We start from the raw sequence: 23,146 nt of genomic DNA on the forward strand, positions 1-23,146 counted from the left end.
CAAATCGAAAATTATGATTCAGTTAATAATAAAAATCGAGCTTTTCGACGCCTCTAGAACGGACCCTTCGAGACCTGCTGTTGTTCGTTCGGAGCATTACTTACGTTCCACTGGTATAAATTTTCATAATCAGGGTCCGCCGAGGGTCGCGTTATTCCGAGTCGCTGAATTTGCCTGGATATCGGTTACTGCACCGGACACGGTAAAATACGCAGTTGTAGCAAAAATGGAGTAATTCGAAACGCGAAAAGGACGGTCGAACGATCGTAATATTTGTCTGGCCCTCGAAACGAATCGTTTCTTTTTGATACATTGTTCGTATCGTCGAAAGAAACGGAGATATTAGGAACAATAGCGTCGAGTGTCCGAGATCGTATATCGAATAATCTAGTGTTTAAAATTTACGCTCGCGTCCGGACGGAGAACTTGGAGCCGTGGCGCGGTCTCCCCGCCGCCGTTGTGAGTTGCTTTTATTTGCAGTTTGATAAACGATATCTGCGCCCGCTAATTTCAGAGCCGACGAGATAGGAATCTGTTCGGCGTGGGTTCGAAAATAAGTCTCGTCTGGGACGGAAATCTTTCCCGAATATCGCCGGTATTGCCGCGACGGCGAGATTAATTCGGATGCAATTAATCATCGCGAGTTATCTGCTCGGACGTCCGACTTGTATATATTTTTTCTCGAGTTAGCCGTCGCTCGGGTTACGTAATCCAACTGCTTGTCATTCGTGCACCGACGCTCACGAAATTCGTCCAAGTAATCGACGGCCGACGCCTAACGACCGTGGCTCGTCGACCTAGACGCATACGCAAGGTCATGCGGCCACTGCTCCAATGGTATTATAACCTCAACCTTCTTGTCCTCTCCTCGCTCGTTGGCGGCACCCCTCTGTCATGTTACGACGCGATGCGACGCGACGCGCTCGCTCGCTCGCTCGCTCGTGTTCGCGCGTGCGAACGCGCCCTAACCGCCTACGTGACGCGTCCGTCCGCCCCTTCTCCCTTCCTCCCTCCCCCCACGCCGCCCTCACTGCCCTCACTGCCCTGCGCTGTTCCGTCTTTTTCCCTTTTCCTATCTTTCGCTGACCTCTTCCCACCCACCTTGGATGATCCACGATCGCGCTACCTCTTCGCGCGAGTATTTGCGAACCCTACGTGGTGCACGAGTACCGGGAATGCAGCCGATTATGTAACTAGTTACGCTGCTAGGTTCTTGTGTCATAGGGACGTGCTAACCCTACCTGCCCGTACCCAGCCTACTGCACATCCGCGGATTCACGCTCCAAGTACTCTCCTTTCAGGCGTGCTGTTTGCCCCGGTTTTGGCCGTTTCGCGCTGTCCTGTGCCCTTACTCCACGCCGACGCTCTCTGCTTTACGAAAATAATTCCTTTACATTCGTCCGCAGATCCCCGAATTTACGGTCAATCGTGAAATTGACATATCCATCGTTGGTAGTAGTTCGCAAAATACGGATTTGTCGAATTTCGCGTGGGTGTTAGGGAAGCTGGAACAGGGAAGTTCGTAGGGTCGATTAGGAGAGTTTAAAGTCTGACGGGCATTCACGCGCGATGGTTTGTACTCCGTCGCGGCCGGTGCGGCGTCCCCTCGTTATCAGGCCGGAACGTTTTACGCATGCTCGATGAGTCTATCCACGGTAGTCATAGTTTGCCGCGCGTGAATCTTTGCCGACTAGTCGAGAATACCGTGATGATGTAATCAGTTTCTAGGCTTTCGTGTCACTCGTTGCTTGGCTGTCATGGGGAACTACGACGACGCACGCGCGACCACGTAACTGGTCGTCAGTGAATCACCCGATTTCACGCAAACCCGTAATATCGAGTGTCGTGTTCGGAGACGAATAAAATTTTATTCGAATAATACGCGACGAATAGAATTATACCATACGCGCAGCGATTTTAATATCAACGAAGGAAACTGTTATCTTACAGCTTACCAAGTTTACACGATATCCCGGCAACGATCGGGTAACCCTAACGTTTGACTGCCACGTCCGTTTCAAATAGTAATTATATCGGTTTGCTGGAATAATATGGATATAAAGTTGTTGGTTTGGTGTTGGTTTGTAGATTGGTTCGAAAGGAGGCAGGCGCTGTAGTCGGTTGCGCGCAAAGAGAGTCGGTCGAGTCGAGACGAAAACAACCGTTGAGTGTTACGCAACGACGGGCGAGTATGCGCGCAATGGGGCACAACGCGTGCCCGCCGGTAAGGTGTAGCGGTGGGGCGCGATATTTGCCCTGTTCTCCGCCGGGAGCGCGATTCCTGGAATGCTCTTTGTACTCCACACCCCTCTCCGTCGTTTGATCCGCCCCCACCAAGGGAGAAGCCCTCCGAGTCCGACGACCTTGATAGCGAGAGAAGTCGTCGGCGTCCGTCGTGGTTGTCCTTGTCACCGGCACCGGGTCTCGGCAGAGTCGGGGACGCGACCCGCGTCGATGACCTCGGTCAGGTATCCCCGTAACCCTGACCGTGGATAGGTGTCCACCCACGCGGGACGCTGCTCTTTGTCTCTGGGAAATTGACCAACCGTTCGCTCGTCTTCCATCGAGTTCACGAGTTCTTACTAGTAGTAGAGATTGGAAGAGGATCGATGATGCGATCTCGAAGCGACGCGGCGGGTTAACGCGATAGGGCCATGTAAATGCTCCTTTCGAGATGGGAGGAATGCGCTCGTAAAACGGCACCGTCTAGATGCGGGGTCTCTCTATCTTCGACTCCGGTGAGCCTCGTTTGGTTATTCGGGGAACTGGCCGTTTCGAAGAGCGTAAAATTCTGCGGTAACGATTCTTTCGAGAAGACGGCTTCTCCTTATTCCTCTCGTACCATGAACAACCGCACCGATTTAGGAAAACGCGGACGTTTCGAGTTTAAGTATGTTCGTTCTATCGGTGGTGATAGAAGTAAACTTCTTATTCGAACAAAGAATCGTCTTTCTTCTTTCTCCAGAAATTGCAAGGAATAAACTTCGTATCGAAGTTTATTGCGATGTAAAATGTCGTCGAAAGGACTTGGATCTAGGATCGTTGCGAGTAGAACGCGACGTTACACAACGCGATCGAGCCACGTTCCACGCAAATTGCAACGTCGACCATTCGAGACGGTGCAACACCATTCGCGCATAATCGCAAACATTCACCATCGATACTCGAATCGGTCGTCCAATATTAATTTGTCGCGTAAACGTTGGTACTATTGGGTGTGAAAAACATTGAAAATCTAGGGGCGTCTTAAAATTGCTTGTAAAGAAAAGAGTTTCAGGTTGCATAATGCATTTATCGTAATCATTCTATCGATTTAATCGTGATAAATCCGTTTCGGCGGCGTCCTTGGACCCCGAAAATTCACCCCTCGTAGAGGTATCTGGTTCGTGGAAAGGTGGATGGTCCAGGGAACTAATGCCCCCGAAAGCGGTGGCGGCGGTGACTACTGGTGCAGCGATCGAGCGCGTCGGCATCGGCGGTGGGGTGTGAGTAGCGGGCTGAGAAGATGGAGGGCGAGAGAGGGAGTGGGGGGAAGGGTGAGGGGGAGGAGGAGGGGATGGGCGGCGGACGCCCTTGAGCGACGGGCAATGCACCGTGCGAGGTTCAAGGCAGAGCGGCGGTTGCCGTCGCGCCGCCGCCGCCACCGCCGCCTCCCTCCCTTCTTCTCCTTCCTTCCCCCCAACCCCGTCCCCCTACCGCCCCCACCAGTTTGCACGTTACACTCTATCCGCGAACCTCGTACCCCGCTTCTCGTCACCTTCCTGCTCTGCTGCATCGCGGTTCGACTCGCTTCCTCTCCGTTCGCCGTTTTCGCTGCTCTTTCCACACCACCTTTACTCCCTCCCTCTTTCGCTGTCCCCATCGCGTCGGTGCGCTGGCTCGGGTTCGCTTTCGCGCTTTCTTTGTCTCTTGGCCCGCTTTTTTCTACCTTTTTTTCCCGCCGTTGGTCCTGCGCTCCGCGCTTCGCTACCTTGGATCTTGACCCATTTTTCCGGCCAGCTAGGAGACTCGATCACGGACAATAGGAGACCAATAGACAGATCGTTGCTCGTTTCGGTGCGCTGGAGAATGCACCTGGTCGATCGAAAACGCCATATTGCTGCGCGTACCGTTCGAACTTTGTTTGCGATTCTTTTCCACCCACCCTACGCCCGAAGAAAAGACCGCTCTTTCGGTTGCAGTTATACCGATCGATGCTTTAATTCGCGGCTACTTGGAAAGTTTACTGCGGCCGCTGTACGTTGCACGGCCGACGATCGACGATCGACGATCCTCGGGACCTTCGTCTACGTTTTCAGGGCTGGCGAGCACGTACGAAAATTCAGCGGTAAACTAAATGTGCTCGTGAGACGGATATAAATAGCTCGCCGCTCCGTAGAGAATCGTTAAAGCGCGGCGGCCGTATCATCGGACCAAGAGGTAATACAACGAAAACTCGCACGTGCGTAAGCTTACATCCCTCCCCCGGAACGTTTCTCGCTTGCCCACGACCGATGCCCTCGAGAAAAGAATACGCGTACGCGCGTATATATGGCTGAAGGTTACGCACCGAGGGGAAAGGGGAAGTCAGGAATGCGTGGAACTGGAAGAAGGAGGGAAGAAACGTACGACCCCTGTTCCGGTGCTTCGTTTCTCCCTCTTGGATTCGTTTATCTTCTTAACCCTCCCTCTAGCCTAGTCTCGACGTGATTAAATCGATCGATCCCCGAATAACTGAATAGTTTGCGTAACGAACGTAACCACTGTCTAGTTTTTCCTCAAAATAAGCCTGTCAAACGGTCCCGTCGCAACGTTCGCTGACACGATGACGCGGGCAAATGCCGAAATCGGGATTCCGTCACGTTGTCGCAATGTGACCGGGTACGAGGTTCTTCACCGGGTCACCGACTCGCGTTTCCACGGTACAACCCCGAAATAGATCGATTATTTGGCCCCCGTGCATCGATCTAACTCTTTGTACTCGGGCCGTCATCGGACACGGTCAAACAGAATCTCTAAGGTTATTTTACAAACGCAATTACTAACTTACTCTAGGCCATATTAGATACATGCGTATACCGTAGGTATAAAAAAGTATCAAAACAGACGCGAACCGCGAAGAGTCGAACCGAAACATTTTTTTTTCTGGAGTTATTTTACGTAGACGCGTATACGTTACGAAGCGTGCTAAAATTGCAGGCGTACGTAATACTTTTATCCTGTTATTCTTTTTCTTGCGTATTAAAAAAAGACTCGCCTCGTTTATCGCGCGATAAACGAAATCGCAGATGGCGCGAGATAACCGAGAGCTCGTCAACGATCAACAACAATGATCCCATCTATTTATATACAAAACGCAACTCTTGTTTTCCGCTCGCACGAGTCGTATACGGTACGCGCAACGGCGTACAAAACTGAACTATTTAATTCTTAATAAGGATTTTAATATCTTTTTAATACCGCACCTACTTTTTGGGACATACTTTGTACCAACGAAGGAATACTATCTATGATACGGGTCGCCATTATAACGTTTAACAAATTTATAAATTACATACGTATAGAGACGTAAGAGTGAAAAAGTCGCGCGTCTCGATAAAGTGTTGGCGGTATTGTACGAAGTTGCAGAATATTTCGAGCGGCGAGGCGGTTTGTCGAAGGTCGAAATCGTAATCCCTGGCGGACCGGGTCGGTTTCAAGTTCACGGCTCCGCAGAGAAGAAGAAGATGCGGAGGAGTGGGTTGGTCCCGTCGCCGAACGGCCGACCGACCGCTCGGCCGGGAATTCGTCATCGAAATTTCTGGAAGAGGCGGAGAGAGCGTAGAGGCGCATAGTCTCTGCAGAGAGCACGTTGGCCCGGCCACTCGTCCGGTCTATGACTCAGGAATGACCCTCGTTGAACCGCCGCTCTGCTCCGCTCCGCGATGCGCCGAGCCGCGCCGAGCCGCGCCGAAATGCATCGCGAGCTCCCGACCGACGAAAGCGAAATTCACCGCGCGTTTTTAGCTCCGGCGAACCCGAAAATATCGCGCGTTGTCGAGCCGCTGCCGCGAACTTTACCCCCCCTGCATCGTTCCTCGTTTTTCCTCGACCGCACCGCACCGAAAGCTGCGCTCAACTTTTATCTACGCTTTCTGTCGATTATCCATGCATCTTGAAACGCCTCCTTTCTACTTGGGACCATTTTCACGAATTAACTCTGTATCAGTTTCTAGTTATAGTCGAGGCATAATATAGTTTCTCGTATCGATTAATTTGCAAAAGGTGCCGTCTCTTTATGTATTTAAAAAAATTGCTGATTCGCTCGAGGCGTGTCGTTGGTTGAGCGTTGAGCCTTGGTTCAACGTTGATTCGTTGTAGCCGTCGTATCGTCGCCGCGGCATGGAAATTTGAAATACAGCTTTCCGGCCCTTGTATTTTCGGCCCGTGGAGCTTCTCCGCCTTCGAAATCTCGAATTTCAATCGAAAGTCCGTTGCCCTTGCTAAACTTAACTCTTTGGCCGTGTGGCTGCATCGCTTCCGGCCGTTCAGACATTTTTCCCGAAATTTCGCGCAACGCGTCCAGTCGTCGACCTCCGCCACGGCGCGGTGGCCACGCGTACGTCGCTTAGCCAACTTTTTACGCGGTTTCCGTCGCTACGCCCGCCTACCTTCGGCTCCGTTCTCCTAGTCAAGCTTTTACCCCTTGAACAAAATTCGACTACGAACCTCGAGCATCTGTCAACGAGCACAGACTATGTTTCGGTTCAATTTAATCCCGACTACGTTCTCGACGTTAAACGTCCGACTTTATTGTACTAATAATAATGATACACGCGTAGTCCAACGGCTGTAACATTGTTCGAAGCCGACGCACCGCGCGCAATATTCGTCTCGCGGCGTTTCGCAACCCCCAAAGGAAAGGTTAACTAAATGTCTGCGGAGATTATTGCAACGGATTAGATTGTCTTGCACAACTGTCTATCGCGTAATAAGCGAATTTTTTCGCGGTCGTTACGCGAGGAACGTTCCGCGTCAGACTCCGACAGTCAAAGATACGAGCGGCCGAGTGTCGTAACGTATCCGTGGTAATACCGGATCTCTCCGCGGAATTAAGGCCTCCGCACACCGAACCGAACGCATTTATCGGATCTAACGGCCACCAAATCCATCCAGACGAAACGCACCTACGATGTCCTGAAACTCTGAACCGATCTCCGTCGATATTGATCTATATCTGGAATAAGCATAATTGAAGTTGACAGCTCGATGACGATCGATGTATCCGTCTTTCGAATGTTTGATCGCGTGGTTAATTCTGTTCGTAAGACCCCTGATAAATCTTGGAAGTGGATAAGTACGAAGCGTTTACGAGAGAGTCGCGTATTCTGACAAATTTGATTGGTGATCAACGGGCGGTGTGCGCGGGCCTTGAAGCGCGCCAAGTCCGAACGTGAAACAAGGTGTATCCCGTATCCCTGCGAGGAGGGAAGCCGTTAATTCTTGTGCTTTGACATTAGCGACGTGCTTGCTTGCCTCGCCGCTGTACTTTATTTCGCAGTCGGTAAATCGTAAAATGTTAAGGCGGCCGGCCGGTCGGTCGGTCGGTCGGCCGGTTGGTCGGCCAGCCAGCCAGCCGAAGACGCCATTCGCGGCTACTAGCGTCTATGTATCGCGTTATTCCCGTGCTTCTGCGACGGACCGCCACAAGCTGCTTAAAATTAATGGCTTTATTCCTGGGACGTGCCGCACCGAGACTGTTTCGCGATCCCATCATCCTCGACGTTCAAAATCGACACTTTCTCCTTCTCGTTCGTTTGCCAACTCAAACCCGGAACGTTTCAAAATGCTCGTGAAACTTGACAATTTTTCCGAAAGAGACGGCACTTGGAAGGCGCCCCATTCTCATGCTTTTAAACGCGATAAAGATTCCTCAGGTTTTAGCGCCGATAGTACAATCCTTGTACGACCTTGTGGCACGAATAATACGCGACCGGGACTGACTTTATAATTACCATCCATTATCCAAGACGTACATACGTAATCGCAGTTACTTGCAAGCGTCTAAAATGGAACCTTGATAGTCGATTCTACTTTGCAGGATCTTAAAGAATTTGGAATCTTTGGCGATGCTCGAATCTATGCAACGAATACTGTTAACGCTAGATGTACGAACATCGTATGCCTGTTTCTATCGAAATCCGTCGTATCGATAGGTACGTTAAAATGTATTTTTTTAAAATTAAAATAAATTATTAAACGATAGCATTTACAAGCGTTGTAACTCGGATCCAAGTTCCGTAAATGTAGCGTCAAGTTCGTAAATCGTAGAATGTTTGAAGCTTGATACGAGACGCACGGTCAAACGTTGATTTTCATGCATATCGCGCGACATCAATGGCTACGTAGCGTCGCGAAGAAAAACGATTATTTATACATGCCGACGTAAAGGACGAACGGCCATGGAAATTCAATTTCTCGTTTCCGCGTCGGTCGTGTATACGGGGCCTTTGTTTCCCTTTTCTTCCCGTCTTTCCTCCGATCGATTAATCCGATGTAAATTGACCGCCGCACCGGAAGTCATTCAAGTATTCTTTGTCGAATTCGACGAGCAATAAATTTGTTAACGACGAAATTAGCATTTGTAATATGGACAGGATGTTTCACGGAAAGTCCGCGAACAAAAAGGACTGAAGAAAAAAAAATGATAGAAACGCGTTCCGTATCGGTAACAATTTGTTTGTCACGCGAGGGCTTGGCGTTAATTGGTTTCGTTTCCAGCAATGCATTAAATCTGCCGAAAAGTACAACGGAATTAATAATTAACCGAACGACGCTTTTACGGGCGAATCGATAAAATATTTATTATATCCTGCATAAATACTAGTTTCCCTCCGCGAACGCGTAACCGTGTTTCAAATGCAATTAAATTAATTAGCGCGCGGGCCCTTTTCCTGTTTTCCCGTAATATATGCGTTTCGAGGAACGTTTCGCGTCGTTCGTAACGAGACTTATCGATTGCTCCGTTAAGAACTTGTCGAAAAATAGGTCGACGAGCTACGTACGTCGGGGAAGTGTTCCATTCTTCGTCCTTTCGTCCTTTTGATTTTTATTCGTCGCTTTGTTCCGACTGAAATATGCTTTCGTCCTCGAGGGCAGTTTAATCACGATGCCTCGAGTCTCCGAACTCGTCTGGATGACTGTTAGAATGCCACGTGATCGAAAACTCGTAACGTCGAAGAAGGAAAGGTTTATCTAATATCGCAGCTGTTGGAGTTTCGATATTTTCGGTAGCAGCGGATATCCCATAAAGGTAGCATCGAGAAACCCTGCGCTTATTCGTTTGTTTGTCGGTAATTATGCTGCGTTCGATTCCGATCGTACTTTTCGCGAGCGAGCGAGTATCCTTCGGATGTTTACGCGTTAGCGTGACAGGTAACAATTACACGATTGCATTGTCTTCTCGCCTCTGGCTGTTTAGTCGTTACTTACGTGACAGGACTCGTCGCGCGAGGTAAGCGAGCAACAACAAAGAAAACGCAAGCGGAAACACGGCCGCGTATAATTACATACATGGGTAGACCGTCTTTGGCCGCGAAATTAAGCGCGCGTTACGTGGTTGAACGCGCGCGTTTTATTCGTTCCGAGAGTTCGCAGAAACGAGTTCGTCGGACCTGGAATCGCGCATCCAAAATGTCCGTCGGCTCGAACCGCGATTCGCTCGAATCTCTGTTTTTTGCGTCAGACTACATTAATCTTCTTCAAAGATTCTAAACGTGGCCGACCTCTTGATACAAAGAAACGTAAAAGCCGCATAAATCTTGAAACTATCTTGAAACTGTCTGCTACCGATCGGGACACGCTCGCCGTACTATTTTCTCCCGTGCCGAAAACAATCTGGAAAATGACACTGTTACCGGGCGAAGAGTAATCGGCCCGACGACCGCCTAAAGACACGCGCTACAGGGAATATGTACATATTTCGCTATACCAGTTGACCTCCCTGCGTGGAACGAACTTTGTATCCGAGCCCGGGTGTGGTTGCGTTTGCTTGCAGCAGGATATTAATCGCGTAGTCTGGCAACGTCTCTCTTGTACGATACTGGCAGAAACGATACGATCGGTAATCCTTGCGCTCGATCCTTTCGAGCGTAATAATAAAAAAGTGTAGAATCGCCGGCCGACTGGGTGTCGGGAGTCCGGAGGCCGGAGGCCGCGAAGGGCCAGATCCTCTGGTTCGTCTCGGAACAAATTATTCTCCGATCGGAGGAAACGTCCCGGGGAATTGGGCGGCAGGGGGAATTCCTCGGTCCGCGAAAGATCCGGATTTAGTTCTCGTCGAGGGAGAAAGAGATGGAAGGAAGGACGGACTGCCGCGGAGCGAGGAGGCCTGACCTCCCCTCGCCTCGCCATGCTTCGCCTCACCTCCCTTCGCCTCACCTCGCCATGCCTCGGTTCGAGGAACCGCGGAGAGACAGAGTGAAGGAGCGACCGGGGAGGGAAAGAGGGAGAGACGTATCGGGCTGGTGCACCGTGGAAGCAGATGGGAGCGAGCTTTATTGGGAGCGTCTGGCTCGGCTGCAGTTTGGCCGTCCGTGACTACGAGACTCCGAAGGTCCCCGGAACGTTGACCATTCGGCTCTTAAAGGACTCTCTGACCGTCAAGGTCGCCCATTCAGTCCATCCGCGCGCGTTCCCTTCCTCTATTTCGCGTTTCTCCTGCGAGACCGATTCGCGGCGCCGATCGGTCGCGCGTCGCGTCGCGTCCTTCTCCAAACGATCGATTCCTTTTCGTATTCTTGGAAAACGATCGACTACTCGACGCTAACCCAGACCTACTAACGAGGACCACTACCAAACTGCTCATCGCTGGCACCGAGCACACTTTTCTACCAACCGTCAGTACTATACCATTATGGGAACGGAACACTACAGAGAATGGAAAAATTCGTAAAAAACTAATATAAAAGCTGCTCGGTTTCCAACCATTTAACTCAGCCCCATTGCATTTTTCTCTTTCTATTTGAGGAGCGTATAGAAAATTGAGAATGGATAAGGATATATGGCGTAGGTATTGGAAAGGTTTAGTTCGTCCAGGTTTGGACGCATCGGTGTGCGTGTCCGAACTGCGTCACCGGCAGGCTGCACTCATTGTTAGCATCTCCGGCGATGAGTCCTGCACACAGCCTCGTCCTTGAACATTTTTTCATGAATACTCGTGGCTGCTCGATCGGTATCGAGCCCGGTCGGCTACGCACGCCACGGCACGTCGATTGTCCTCGAAAAGGAGATGTAATAAAGATAATTATATTCCAGCGCGCTGGCTGACGTCAGTATCGTTTCTCGATTACACGGCCGCGTGTAACGCGATTTCAATAATTCCGACGTCCGCTTATTTCTGGCCCTCTACTACCCATAAAACGTGTCCTAGCTGGTGCGGGAGCCCAACCCCTCGGCTAGCAATATAACCTGCGATACGATGCATGAAATAATACCCTGTTATAGCATAGATTTAGCCAAGAGCCAACCAATTTTCTCCACAGTTGCCAATCCACTCTTAACGAGTTAATCCAACCGTGACTTACAGATCTTATACGAGCGAACCTAAAACGATCTAGTCGTGACACTAACCTGTTTTAGAATAGATCCAACTTGGGTTCGACGTAAGCGCTTCTGGCACGGGGCTGCATGCGCGCTGAGTCTACGCGTTCCAAGCCTAACCTACACTCAACTTGTAAACTCAACTCGAACTAAAATTTTGGTTTTTCGATAACCGTGGCCCTTTTATTTCCAGTAGTCGTTGATCGAACACGATCGTAGGGAAGAGGGCGTTCTCGTGGCTGGATACTTTGTTCGACTCGGTGGCATTGCAGAAAAGCTGCAGTTGGCGAGCGCGCCGTTTGCGTTGCTAATAACCGAAGGCCAAGTAAAACGCGAGTCGATGACTCCTTTCTTTCGCGGTCCCAGCTGCCTTCGGCTGTTCGTGCTATACCGAACAGGCTCCAACTATACCATCCTCGATTTTTTTTTTTCACACGACGCGACGTCGTCGATCGGTAGCGGGTTCACGGTCGAAACAAAATAGCTGCCGATCAAGGAAAACCAGACGAACGAAACACTGATACACGATTAATATTTAACGATCTAGTCGGGTTGTTTCTTAGCTATGTAATAAATTGTTCTTGGTAGAGTTTGATTTTTGATTTACAACCTAGCTGGCGGTCGTCGATCGGAAGTCGATCGTTTCGAGCGTTCGTTGTCCGTTGTTCGATCGTGCATCGAATGCGCTCACGATTTGCTGATTCGCGTTGAATTTGCACCCGTTGCGCATGCACGATACTACGAATTGGAGGAAGTTTGCGCGCATTTGATCTTGCCGCGTCAACGTCGCGCGAATCGCTAGCCGATCGAACAAGGTATTTCGACACCCGTGCCATTGTCACGGTCGTTCCACGCGTCCAATGACTTCCCTCTCGAGCGCGTTTAAAAATAAAACTTGTCAAAATGTCCGCGCGAACGCTTCTGTCGATAAAACTTCCTTGCGGATGCAGCCTTTTTTAAAAGTTACGCTGCAGGACGCACGCTTTACCGGAAATATCTGTCGTGTTAAATCTTGGATCAAACTCTACGGTTGGTCGATAAGTACCGTCGCATTTCAAACGTCGATAGAAATATGCGCGACTAATGTTCGTAAATCTAGTGTTAAAATCGAAGAGGGAAGGAGGAGGGTGGGGCGGGTGGGACAAGATCATCGATTCCCCCGTAAGTGTTGTGCCGAGTGGCGTGGCGCGGCGCGGCGGTTTCGTAACGTTGAAAACAAAACCGTACGATGAACAGTGGCGAGCTAAAGGGTGAAGGATGGAGGCGTTGGTAGTGGTGCGCACGTAGGGTTAGAAGGGGAGATTTAAAAGAAGGTGGACGAAAGCAGAATGGAAAAGAAACGACGAACTAGTTAGCGCTATCGGAAGGCCGAGCGACGAGTTGGAAGGGAGCCGAGCTTGTTCGGGAAGGGAGTCGCGGTTTTTGTAGTGGGGGTTAAAGGGGCGAGACGGCGCGGCGAGGGAGAGGCACAGGGGAAAGGAACGGTGGTGCCTGGAGGGGCAAAGCGGTAGGGGAAAAGTTGTCGAAGAGGGGAGGTGGCCGAGTGCAACAGCAGCAGCAGCAGCAGCGGCAGCAGCAGCAGCAGCAGGAGCGGTGGTGGCGGCGGCAGCAACGATGCAATTAGGCGAGTTATGCAGAATGACGTCACACTTCGAGCCGGGGTAACTGTGCTGAGTCAAGGACAGCCTGCTCAAGGCCCTCCCTCGCCCCTCTCACGCCCTTTCTCGAGCGGCGTCTCTTTCTTCCTCCCGTTTCTGTGTTCTGCGTTTCGAATCGGATCTGGAAATCGGTTTTGAAAATCTTTCGAGCCGACTTTACGCGCGAGTTGTCTTCCAACGATGCACGAAACACGATCGTTTTCTCTTTAATTTACATTTTACGTTTGAAATATCAATGCCGGGATAAATTTTGTTCGGATCGGAAGGTTCGAGAGCGCCTCCTCGGTTCCTCCCTTTCTCTTCTGCTGTTTTTCTCACAGTTTTGTTGCTCTTCTTTATCGCTACGAAGACAAAGTAGATTGTCGCTAAATCACGCCCAATCGACCGGAAGACGAGCGATTTACGAAGCAGGAACGAAACGAACTTTTTGCAATGTGATCCGTCGTATATTTCTTCCCAACAAGTTTTACCTGCTTGTTTAATTTCTTTTAGAAAAAGTCGACGTTTTGTTCGGCACTCCTTTACGGAGATTTCTCCGTTTTTAGCCCGTCTGGTCCAGGCTACGATTTTAAATCGATCGCCGCGAACGTTTATCCTTCGATGCGTGTCTTGCGCATTTCCGACGACCTTCCCTTAAACTGCATCGAACCGCGTAGAAACGATCCGTTTGGTCGTCGCGCGTTTAATCGGGACAACAAGGTCTCCGAGAGTTAATTCCGGTATCGCTTTATACAGACTTTATACAATTCGTGTAAAAGGAAACGTAATAGAGCGGTGTTTAATTAACGACGTTGCGTGCGACGAATCGCGTTTCGACGCCGCGTCTTTGTCCCTTTCGGCGACGTCGCCGCGTTCTCCCGCGCATATGAAGATCAACTTCAACGAGGAAAAACGTCAACAAAGCGATCCGTGATCGCGACTCGCCGTTTCCCTTATCTTATCGTTCACGGGCCACACGACGACACGTGTCCACGACATACTGTTATTATTATTATTCATATAAACGGTAGGTTCGATGATATCTGGTGAAACTTTTACGCAACAATTAATAATTGTTCAAACCTTCCCGAATAATATTTAAACGCGATGTAAGATGCGGAGGATCGCGTCGTTGTAAGGTTGTTCGAGATAAAGAATTAAACGGCCAAGAATGTTCGCAGCGAGACTTTTATTTTCGCGCGCGCTATTGCGCCAGACGAACGTCTGGCGGGCAACGAATAACAGATTCAGTGATTTCGAGAAGCATGGAAATCGACGATAAGGAACTTTTGTCTCGGTTGAAAATCGAGCCGACGTACGTCGTTTGTCGATCCTGAACGTTTCCTCGCAGCGACACGTGGCCAATTCCATTCCGAGAACGTGACTTGGCAGAGGTTCATCGAACGAACAGTCTGCTCGAAAGGACTCGTCGTTTCGCGCGCACTATGCCCGACTTGTGAATGGAAAAGTCGCTCTCGGCGAAATAATGTTTACGCGCCGATCTCAATGAAAGCCTGCTGCTGCTGCCTCTCTCTTCCTACGAATAGTCGATATAGTTCTCTTTTTCCACAATTTAATCGAAACGTGTTTATTGGTAATTATTTAATAAAAGTCTCCCAAAAGAAAGATTTTAGTTGGAATCCTCGTTCAATCTCGAACGCGGATGACTATGTATCTTGGAATTGCAACGGATCCATTTTTGCGGAACGAATGTCTGCGATTGTCGCGTCCTGCTGAGAAACCTGATAGCAGACGTTTCTCAGATAGTCGATTCAATGAAACATTCCAATGTTCCGTCGTTATTAGACTCTTATAATCGCTTTGTAATCGCACCTGGCTGTCGTTGCGTCATCTTCTGAGCAATCAGGCTCCGATGCAGCCACGGATCCATCTTCGTTGTTCCGCTAATCCCCGATTGCGTACCGTTGGAAGATCTACGACGACTATTATTCATCTTTCTCGCTAACAACATCCTCGAACAAAAGCTTCTCGGAAGCCAGCGTAGATCCATTCTCGGACATAACTATGAAAATGTTTGTAACGAAGTTAAATCAAAGCCCCTGGCTCCCATTTGGGTCGTAATGTGGTCGTCTCGTTACCATACTTTACCATTGCCTACTCTGCATGGTAAACAAATAAATAAATAGGAATTACGTAAATTTGAACGGATCTTGGATCCAGCGGGATCCAGAGTACCAAGATCTCGATTTTTCTTACGATATAGAAAAAATGAAGAGGAAGATCGACCGTATTCGTGATTGACGACCGTCCATTTCGCAATAAGTCGTGCCGTTATAATCAGCTAATACGCGACGGCACGTCAGAATACTGAAATTCTATGTCATGGACCCAGCCTTGGATCGAGCCTACGATATGTAGCCAACCCAATTATATATTTATTTACTACGTAATATCGCGCTGGCCCTGATCCGACCGCAACATGCAACTCTTGTATAATCGTCATTATGTAATACGACGAAGGCGTACGGCACAATCGACATTAGCTAAGCCAGGTTTAACCCTGCGAGCTATTACAAGTTTCTAAAATCGAACGGCCGTGCGGAATCGCCTGGTTTCGCCATCGATACCCTCGTTAAAAAGGAAATCGCGTCGTCGTCCAACGCAACGATCGTGTCGGATTTCTTATTTCGTATCGTAAATCGTTAAAAGTGGAACCTTTTCCGGAATTTTGTCCGAATCTTATCGAACTTGTTGCTCGGTCGAGGCCAAATTTTGGAGATTAAGCAACCGGGCTGGTTCGTTCTGTGTTCGGTTATTCGGTAACAGTTATTTTCGAACGTTCTTAATTATAGCATTGATACGTTCGTGGCTCGACAAGATAATCTGAATTTCTTACGAAATACATACATAGCTTGGTTGTAAAGCGTTCTGTGTTGGGAACACGGATAGAATTCAAAGACATAATATGTCATTATCGCAAGCAATAATTCCACGTTTATCTACCTTGTAACTCGATTGTGTCAGAATTACCGTTAGAAGTTCACAGTATCGTCGATACGTTCTCTATGGCAGGCCAACGAAAAAGTAATTCGTCCATGCAACAGCAACCTGTCAGAGTTGTCTGCACGAGTAGTTGCTTCGTTTAAGATAATCTAAAGCAGACGTTCGTTAGGCGGCCGAAGGAGCGAACGGCGTTTGATTACGAAGGCAGTGTTGTCGAAGGGGAGCAGATCGAACGCAAATCGCGATAAGATCGCGGGTGACATTTCCGTTGCGACGTATCGCCGTCGCCGATCGGTTTCACCTTGCCGGTTATTATTGCGAGCCGTCGATAACGGTAAATGAACGGGGGGGGACGGGAGAAAAAAATGTGCGAGAGAAGGATTCGAAGCGTGCAACGAGAAATTTTGCTGGCGTTGCACGCGTCGAGATCGTGACTCGCGCGAGCTGGCAAAAAGAGTCGCGCAAGGCTGTCGAAGTGCGCGAGGTCAGTGCTGCGTGTGACACAATCGGCCGACATTGCTCGCATTCGCGTAAACGCGCCGCGAACCGATTATCTCCGCTCGCCCACTCCCCCCTCTCGCGTTACCCGACCATTTATAATCGTTCCGTATTTATCGCTCGCGTAACCGCGATATCATTTTTCCGAAATTTTTCGAAACAACGGCCCCCGTCCGTCGAGTTCGCCCTTTCGACTCGTAGTCGTTCTCGAACGACCGATTATCGAGCCTCGAGCTACGACGCTCGGTCCCGTGCCAAGCTTCGCGCCTCTCGATGTAAATAACATTTATGCAACCGATCCACACCTTGAACCCCTATTACTATTACAATTTAACGATCATCTTATTCTTGGACGCGTCTTTGATTTTCTTCGCTCGTGGAATCGCCTCGTATCGAATCCTCTGTTCTACGCTCGATCGTATTTAACCGATCTACAAAGCCGGCATATGGAGGATCGCTTTTCGAATGACACAAGCGATACAAGAGGAACAAGTTGTTTAAAGACACAAGCCAGAATAGAGATAATATCACGATATACGGTCGTATAATCAGATTAGAGCATACGCTATTAGCAATGGATACTCGAAAACTGTCGTACGAAGGGTTGCTATTATTATTATTATTGTTATTATCGTTATTAATGAAAACGAAGAGAAAATATTAAGACTCGAAGCACGAAAATTTAAAGGAGGTAGTGAAAATAAACGTGTAATAGCAGTAGTCGTTAATTAATTCAGATAGAATGTGTAGATGTAGTTAGAGAATTTGTTAGTCTTAATCCGTAACCGGTCGATGACGTTCCATTTGCTTAATAGCGTTCGATGGTAATTCCGCATAAAATAATAGAAAGGGTTACGAGTTTCTAATCGGCTTATGGAATTAATTAATTTGTATAAGAGTCGGCTATGATTTCGCATTAATTCCGCGTTATGCCAGAGATATCAATCGTAACCGCGAGAGCGAGGGATTATACTTATAACGTGTTACCGACGTCGGAACACCCAGTTTACGCGAGATAAATCTAAGAAATTTCTCCTGGACACGTTCAATTACAGCGGAGATGCCAGCAAAGCGACGACATCGGATAATTGAACGTTCAAGGTACCGGACGAATTAGACCGTTGTAGAAAATTTAACGGTGGATCGAGAGATTCCCGATTAAAAGCATCGTTATTGTTCGTGTAAATTAAGATCGATAGGTAATAAATACATAGCACGAACGATAGATTAATGAAAACCGTTTTTTACGCGGAGAAAAAGTTGTTCGATGCAATCTCGAGTCGAGTAAACCGGATTTAAATATGTGTTACTAACTGCAATTAACGCACCACCGCGTTGTAAGAAACAACTAGTTTTCTCGAGATTTATCGCAGCGAACGAGTCGAGAAACAAAGAGGCAATCTTTGCTCGACGGGAGAGACAACGATGGTGCGCAGTGTCTGACCAGGCAGACCGTTTCTACTTGCTCACGTCCGCGTTACGACGTTCTTGAAAATCTGACGCAGCGCGCAAGCCTTTTTCGACCAAGGAACGGGAAACAATTGCTTGAAACGCCGATCGGTTGTTCCTGTCGTGTCGAGCATGGGATTGAAATATCGCGCAGCTGCTATCTATTACGGCGACCGTAAAGAGTGGTGACGTGGATCAAAGAAAATTCTATCGTGCTTCACGGACGTGCACGAAGGTCGACGTTCCTAGTCGACAAATCAGAAAAACCACGTACGAAGATGTGTTTAATCGTCCTGGACGAATGGAAAACGAACGGTTTTAACATGATCGTTGATTCCACAAAGTTGCTCGTACACCGATCGAAAATGGAAAGAGGGTTCCGAAGGGTATAATATTTGAATCGCTTGGAACATTAGAGAGTCACGTTCTACGTATGTTTCTACGAATTAGAATTGTTTATTTAAAGTCTAATGTAAGACGAATTGGAACGATTCCAATTTGTTTAAACGGAGACGCGTACAACGTTTAACGCTAGATTTACGGAACCCGTCGATTCGAATTGTTGTTTGGTAGCAATTTAGGTTGAATTTGATCGACGCAGCGATACCAATGTATATCGTAGTTAAAAGCAAAACCGTATTTCGATGTCCGTAAATTTAGCGTTAATATTTGAACGACAGGAGACTCAAAAAATGCTATTGGTGGCCTATCGCGAAACGGATGCCTCGGATATCTGTGTCCCGACGACGATCGACGGTATCCGAAGAACAAGAGTATCTTCAAAGAGAGATATCGAACGGAGAAATTATCTGAAAGGCATTCTTTTTGCCTGGGATCGATGTGTACGCGTTATATCACAGAGCGCGACGCAAAGTCGCCGCGATAACGTCAGTTACGTATTACTAATCGGTATTGTTATTTCGGGTCCGCGTGGTAAGCATTCGACTTACGGCACTGTATCGCAACAAACGGTAATCGCAATGCTAATCGTCTCGGAGTAAAGCTTGCGTCACCGATACAAAAGTCCACCGTTCTCCCTGGACGCGTTTCCTCGTGACCCTATCGTTTACGTTTCCTGCCTAACCAAGAACACGTAAGCCGATTATTCGGTGTCATTATCGCGTTCCGTGAGTCAACCGGAAGAACGTGCAACGAATCATTCTAACATCCTCCGCGCGTTCAACCTTCCGCGAAACTCGACCAGGAAAGTCTTTAAATCGCCAACTTGGGAAGCGGTTTGGCCACTGTTACGGCAGATTGCGCAACGAGATGACATTTCACTGATTCAGACGGACCATCCGATACATATTGTTCACGCAAGCCACGATGATTAACGCGATCGTTATTTGCTCAAACGCCGGCCAATTGCGTCTATATCGTTTAGATGTTTTTAACGTTTGTTATATATCAAGAAATAAACCCTGATACTAAGTTTATATAAACGTATAAAACGCGACTGGCGATTCTACGGAAGCATACGTTTGAATGCGTGCAATAAAAAACGAAACGAAAAGCAAAAACTTTTGAACCGTCTGAGAAATCGATGTAGCAAGAAAAGGGTCGACAGCTAGCACTTCCTGTCGTTTCCATTATCTGTTCTTCTTTTGGCCGGATCGAAAGCATGCGGCGTGGCGCAGCGGCACGCTTTCCTCGAAATCCTCGATCGCGCTCGGCGCGTTTATTTCAGGAGCGTAACGTCGAGTTCTTGACATCGGTTCGTTCGTTTATTTTCGATTCCCATCGATTCCATGTCCCACTGGTCTACTCACCGGCTAATTCTATTGTTACATAAATACTGCAATGACCGCGGCGACATAAAAGGAAGTCGCGCGGTCCGGACGCTGGCTATTTCCGGGCCGCGTTCGGCGTTCGGCGCTCTGTTTGCTCGATTTTCACGCTCGGTAATTGGGCCGTGCCCGTTCGACGCGTCTTCGATTCCTTCGCGTTGGAATCGCTTCGTCTAGCTGTTCCTTTTCCGTTCCTTTCTCGACGCACCGTCATCGCGTCGACGCGCGACGGTAATCCAGTCCCCGATCCAACTAGTCGAGTTCTCGCGATCTTCGTCGGGGTTTTGAACTCTGGCTCCTCCTTTTTCCCTGGCAATTTAAATATTTTTTCATCAAATATTACATTTACGCGATGTCAGGACTGTTATCGTTTCGAGTTAAACATCCGAATAAGCGCCAAGTATAAATTACGCTCGAGAATTAATCGCAAAAACAATTATATTTAGTGTCTGACAAACTAGAACATCGTTCTGTTAGAGCGGTAGCGAGCGTTGAATCATTTTATCCATTTTTCGGGCGGTTTTGCAAAGTCGAGCTCGTTCGTTGGAGGTGTTTGTCGCCCGTCGAGACGAAAATCACGTGGAAACGTTTAACAATTTTCCTCGGTGCGCGTGTGTTTGCCCGCTGATGGATGATTACAAAGTTGATTTCGACACTATGTACGCGCGGAGAAACTGATAAACAAAATTCGTTGCGCAATTCCCGTGCCAGACGCTGTCTAATGTCACCTCAAACAGGCTTATCGGCGGCGATAATCATCGTCTGATGTGCACACACGCAGCCCTCTTATCGGCTCGCAATTTCGTCGATCAACGCTTTGCTATATTTATGCACCTGCATGTGCAATTTCCCGCCTGCTCGTACGAGCTTTGTTTGCCAGAGCAAATCAGACCGTATGTCGCGTTTCGATTCGTTCGCCGCTGGGACATTGCGTCGCCTCGTTCTAGAAGACAGTGTCAGATACCAGCCAATTTACGACCTGGCTGGTAACGAAACTTTTTATACGATTTCTTTCGAGAATCGGCCTTGTCTTCTTCGAAAGATAAATACATCGGGAAAATAATTATTCGATAATTGGAAAGTTGGTTGAATCGCGAGCTTGGCTTTCCGTTATCGGAAATCGTTAGAAACTGCTCGATCCTCGATGCGTAAACGTCACCGGTATGCTTGCTAAGCGAACGATTAGATCGTTTTCGTAGCTCCTTGAACGCTCTAACGCATTATCGATGACGCAACGCGACGGAGCGTTATGTCTTTCTCCAATCGTTCACCGATGATAAACGATCGTTTTATGGGACACCGATGTATCGCGTTCCACGCTGGCTCCTCTAATCGACGATAAACAATCCCGTAACGAAACCGTAGCGCGCGAGCCTCGCTTATTATCGTTCCCGTTCGCCGCGGTGATTAAACCTCCTTGCAATCTGAATAACAGAAAACATTTCGATGAAACATCGGTGATGAAACGGCCGACAGGCATTCGCGATGCCAAACAAGACGAGGATTACGCGTGTGCCGCGGTTGGTTATCGGTGCCCGTTGATTCACCGACTTTGTAAATCGATCAAACGATCCAAGCTAGAGTAAAAGTTTCAGGATCGAAAATATACTCGGATGGTATTCGAAGGTCCGAAAACGTGGGTATGCGCGAAAGTTACGCAATTCGCGCGATCGGAAGATCCACGACGACATCGTCGTCGTCGTCGTCGTCGTCGTCGTCTCGTTCGTGGATTTCGCTCCAGCGACGGCCTTCGAAATATAGGTCAGTCGATACACGAAGATAACAATTACTAAGCTGATACCAGTTTCTTGAACGGGAGAGCAAGAACGGTCGTAGCGTTGGAAACTGATACGTTTCACCGTGATCCCGTAATTATGTAACGGAACGGAGGTCTACGGGTTATGTATATCGCAAGGTCTACCACGTGTCACAACCTACGATCTCTTAAATCAATCGCGGGGACAATTGTTCCATATGAATGGCACGGTTCGCTCGGCCGCGTCGAAGCGTTTGCAATTACTAATGGACTCGAGACGGTTTAAATCGCTTCGAACGCGTGACAACTGGTTGCGTAGCGCGAGAAAAATCTAATCGTCGAAGGCGGCGCGACGGGAGCTCCAACGACCGACTTGGACCTTTTCGTTCCGATTCCTCGAAAAAAGTCATACCTACGTGCTCGATTAAAAAATATTTTTATTTCATTCTAATTATTTCCTATAGCCAGCAAGGATTTACTTGTCGTAAGAAGGAAAAGAAAATGGTCCATATCGGACAGAAACGATCGAACCACGTCCAATCGTAGTGATTTAGTTATCTGGGTTAGAATCGGATCCCCGCTGCGTAGATACGACAGAGTTTAGAAACGCAACAATTTATTATACCATATTCCGTATACGATTAGGTGGAACTCTGAGTCGTATATACCGACCTGTTGGACGTTCTTCTTAGCGCGGCCATGCATCGTTTTTATCGAAAAGTAACTCGCTCGTCCGTAACAAGAAATCCCGTCTTTGTCCATCTCCTAACGGTCACTGCTTGTATCAAAGTGTACTTTTATTCGTCGAGCCTGTTATACGATCAATGTTCGAACAATAGTTTGTGTAATCATCGTTGATATTGTTCTTTACGCGATAATTGTAAAGCGTTTTGTTATATTCCTCTTAATGATACTTTATTAACCGTCGGAATATTAGGTTAACGGCGTACAAAAACAATTTGGCTATTCGTAGTCTTAGACTAAAAGCTTTCGTTCAACTGTCGAGAATCAGAATCTTATTTGAGGAAAAGCGCAGGATATATATGCAGGATTGGAAAAGAGGGGGAAAGGTAGGGAGAGAAAAGGGCAAGACAGAGAGAGCTTCCAGAAATGAGTCAGTGGTCAAGGTTCGGGTGTGAGTCAGGATAAACTAAGGAAAGGAATTTGAGATGTTTTGGAGTTTTGTGTGAAGAGGATATGCGCGTAAACATGATGATACATACTGGCATACAACAGTTTAACGTTGTTAAATAAACTGTTGCGCAACGTAGCTATCCTTTCTAAGCGTCGTGTCTATTGTCTTGGTTTGTCAGCCAGTGTTGGAGTTGATTTTTACGTTAAAGCGATCACCGCGGTGGTACAAAGGAAAGGAGAAAACGCCGTCGAAAGGCTTTCGCCTTGAAAACGAAGCTGCAAGTACCGCGAAAGACGGGAGATCGAGGACTTGTTGGAGGTTGTCGTAGCCGATCGCGGCGGCGCGGCGGTCAGCTTTCTAG

At 48.2% G+C, this 23,146-nt stretch overlaps 1 protein-coding gene across 1 annotated transcript in view; it reads left to right on the top strand.

The window, feature by feature from the left end:
- The first annotated feature begins 7,037 nt into the window (after positions 1 to 7,037).
- LOC143348464 (caveolin-3) overlaps positions 7,038 to 23,146 on the top strand; it is an 81,675-nt gene continuing 65,566 nt past the window's right edge. The window contains exons 1-2 of the mRNA XM_076778688.1: positions 7,038 to 7,043; positions 8,060 to 8,174. The gene's annotated coding sequence lies outside the window, so the exon portion shown is untranslated. The remainder of the gene's footprint in view (positions 7,044 to 8,059; positions 8,175 to 23,146) is intronic.

Source organism: Colletes latitarsis, chromosome 11 (genome assembly GCF_051014445.1).
Source record: "Colletes latitarsis isolate SP2378_abdomen chromosome 11, iyColLati1, whole genome shotgun sequence".
In the NCBI taxonomy this organism is placed as follows: domain Eukaryota; kingdom Metazoa; phylum Arthropoda; class Insecta; order Hymenoptera; family Colletidae; genus Colletes; species Colletes latitarsis.